The sequence below is a fragment of the Lactuca serriola genome, chromosome 8, assembly GCF_051521515.1.
Source record: "Lactuca serriola cultivar US96UC23 chromosome 8, Lser_US96UC23_V15, whole genome shotgun sequence".
Classification (NCBI taxonomy): domain Eukaryota; kingdom Viridiplantae; phylum Streptophyta; class Magnoliopsida; order Asterales; family Asteraceae; genus Lactuca; species Lactuca serriola.
The window spans coordinates 138,526,753-138,530,554 of NC_136415.1; the positions used below are offsets into that span (position 1 = coordinate 138,526,753).

The 3,802-nt window shown below is 38.7% G+C and overlaps 1 pseudogene; it reads right to left on the bottom strand.

The window, feature by feature from the left end:
- Positions 1-3,389: 3,389 nt before the first annotated feature.
- Positions 3,390-3,508, bottom strand: LOC145071791 (5S ribosomal RNA; annotated as a pseudogene).
- Between the last annotated feature and the right edge of the window lie 294 nt (positions 3,509-3,802).

Consider the following 3,802-nt stretch of genomic DNA (forward strand, 5'->3'; position numbering starts at 1 on the left):
CAAGCCGTGAACATCCACATTACTATGATCATGTATACCCAATATAACTATCACGAAGTATTAGTGATTCGTTGGTATAGTTAGATCCTAAACTTTTTCCATGCTATAGCACCTTATTATGTTAGTTCTATTATCGTGTATTGTACGCGTAATCATGTAAGCGTATCTATGTAATCTTATTCATGTAAGTGTATCTATGTAAACATATTCATGTAAGCGTATCTATGTAAATGTATTCATGTAAGCGTATCTATGTAAACGTATTCATGTAAGCGTATCTATGTAGATGTATTCATGTAACATGTAATGTATTTGTATAGACTCATGAATGAAATGACTCTTGTGTGATTCCTTGTACTTGGAATGCTAAGTAGTATAACCTAACTATGCCTATTATAGTTACTAGTAATGTACAAGTATAACCGGAAGTATACCTTTGCTACCCAAAGCTACCGAACTGACTACTGGAACTTTTATGTCTATATATGTTTACATGATATATAACTAATATTTACATGACATTCGGACGAGCAACCGATGCCCTAAGGCCACATCCCAACGAGGAAAAGGAAATACAGCGAGCTAACCGTCCTAAGTCCTCTAAACATTATTTATATAACTATACATATCTACGCATGCATTTGATAATATAAAAGCATAAAAGAAATTTTGTAAAACCTTTGAAAAGTTTAATACTAAGAAACGATGACTTGATGTTAACTTATAAAACGATTAAAAGTATTTTGTTTGATAAGACAGTTTAAGTATAAGGAAAACCTTTTTTTGAAAACACATTTGTAACAGAGTTTGAAAGGAAACTTACAGTATGTATGACAGTTTGATAAAAAGTTTTAAACATGTAAAAGCGTTTAAGAAGTCATTTGAAGATATCCATTTGCATGTTGGTTATTAATCACATGTGATTGATATAATAACTAAACATGATTCCACTTGTATTCCCCCATAAAGCATTTATAAACATTTAACTAAGGGGTATGAACTCACATGCAGTGAGCCGATCGGATGGAAGTGTCGGACAAGTGTTCGGTGTCAAGTGAAGACTTAAACACACACAATGATCCTAATAACATATGAAGACATATGTATATGTATATATATATATATATATATATATATATATATAATTAGTGATTATAACACTAATTAAACATGTATAAACATCCTAATGTGAGAAAACACTTTAGTCAAAGTGTTAGGAGGCTATTGGGTTGCAAGAAAGGAGTGCAGGACCTTATACGGGAGTTTATGGTCAATGGACCATGTCTTAAGGAGTTTACCGCCCAGGGTAGTTTACTCCTGGACGTAAAGTCTCAATTGGGTCACCAAATGAGGCTCAAATCTATAAAGACTTAAGTGGTTAAGTGTTCCACGGCTTAAACAAGAGCTTGGGTGGGTTTAAGGTCTAAGAATGGACTTGTATGGTGTTTAAGGCCCTGGGACCACTTCCCCATGCGTTTACGGCCATAAAATCATGCTAAGAAGTATGATTTAGTGTGTTGAAGTCCTTAGTTCAATGGTTTAAGGCTTTATGCTAATATCCATGTCTTACAAAGGTGTTAGGGGTATCAAAATACCCTTAAAAGGGGTTTACGGCCCAAGAACATGTCTTGCCCGTAAACTCCTTGAATCCTATGATTCCTTATGTTCTCTAAGCCCTAAACTTGATAAAACTAGTGTACAATGAGTTAGATCAAGAGTACTTACGATCTAGGAGCTTGAATGGTCGATTTTTGCCAAGAAGACTAGTGTGTGTTCTTCGTGTTCTTCGTGAAACTTGAAGATCTACAAAATGGAATGATTTCATGAATGAAATCATGTAAGATTACTATTTAATGCAAGATATCAACTAGTTAAGAAAATAAGCTTACGAGATTTGAAGATCGGGGACGAAGATCGGGATGATACTTGAGAGGATTTCAGCCAAAGGGAAGGAAGGAATGAACAAATGACCAACATATCATCTTATAAGCAAGAGTTTATGGCCCACATGGAGTTTACGGCCGTAAACTCCCATGTGGTGGCCATGAACTCCTTGGATGGGTGTTTAAGGTCATTTCTTTAAGCTATAACGTTAGCCGATAAACCCCGAGACTTATTCCTTAAGTGTACAAGGCTCAGAACGCTCAAATAAACACCTAATTGTGCTAAAAGATAACTGTAATGAGTTTGACTTTTAATGAAGTGTTTGACTGAACTGGATGGAAAGTTTCGGGTTGTCACATCATCCCCCCGTTAGAGGGAATTTCGTCCCAAAATTTGAATTTAGGTAAGGTGTAGGTATGAATAATCGAGCAAGGAGGTCGGGATACTTCATAAGCGATTGGTTCTCGTGCTCTCAAGTGAACGCGGGTCCTCGCTTGGTATCCCAACGAACCTTCACTAATGGGATGTGGCGTTGCTTCGTCCGCTTGTCCTCTCCGTCGATGGTCACTACGGATCTTCCCCGAAGGCGAGGCTCTCGTTGATCTCGATCTCGTCAAGTGGGATTATGAGAGTCCTGACGGAAAGTACGTTTTCAAGTTCGAGATGTGAAGGGTAAAATGTACATTAATGATTTCGTGGTGTAGGTTGGGTTTGCGAGTTACAGGGCCGATTCGGGTAAGAATCCCGTAGGTCCTAACTCTCTTAGATTTAGCTCTCCATGCTTTCCAAAGCGTATCAAGCCTTCCCAGAGTGAGACTTCCAAAAAGGATTTGGTCTCTCACTTGGAATTCCAAGGTTTCTTTTTCTTGCTTCTCTTCCCAGTCAAGGGCCACTCCTTTCTAAATCAATGTCGTAAGAGGTTCTGTAATTTGCGAGGAGTTCTAAATGAACTTCCGACAGTAGGTCAGCGAGACCTAGAATTTGGAGAATTTTGTAAGCGTCTTCGGTGCTGACAAATTCTCAACGGTTTTGATCTTTAGAAGGGTCCTCAAGAATTCCCAGATTACTAATAATGTGTCTTAGGAATTTGACTCTTCGAATCTAAAACTCGTATTTAGATAACTTCGCGTAAAGCTTCTCTGATTGTAATTTTTCCATGGTCCGTTGTAGATGGTCTTTATGATTTCCTTCTTACCTCGAGAGTAGATAAGTAAGTCATTTATAAGGACAATGACAAACTGATCCAAGTAAGAATGGCATACCCTATTCATTAAGTTCATGAATATTACGGGCATAATGGTCATCTCCGAAGGATATCACTACGGACTCGTAGCGTCTGCATCGAGCTTGGAAGATTGTCCTCGGGACATCCTTCACTAACACTCGTAACTGGTGATATTCAGATCTTGGGTCGATTTCTGAAATGCACCTCGTTCCTTGTGGTTGATCAACCAATTCATCTATGCGAGGCAGAAGGTAATGATTTCTAATGGAAATCCAGTCAAGGTTGGCACCACGAGGACTTCCCAAGGTGTTACCCATAGTAGTACTACTCTCACCTAAGCACTCTTAACTACAGAGTTCTGATGGGATCCAGTGCATTAGTGCTGGTATGATCGCACCCGCTAAAGTCTGTCTTCTTGAAGAATAAGACCGGAGCTCTCAAAGGTGAGAAGCGTTGTCTTTTCATTCTATTGTTGAGTAGTTGATAAACTGTCCGAACGGTTCTTGTATTTCCATGGGGGTTAGACTGTAGGGCGATCTGGTTACAGAAGTCGTATTGGGTTCTAAGTTTGTTCGCTTGACGAGGCGATCACTCGTAGTCTTGGGCAGTCTCCGTCCTAAAGTTCATATTAGAAGTCATACATGGTTCATCAATCGCAGTCTCGTGTATACGAGTCGTATATAATTAAGATTG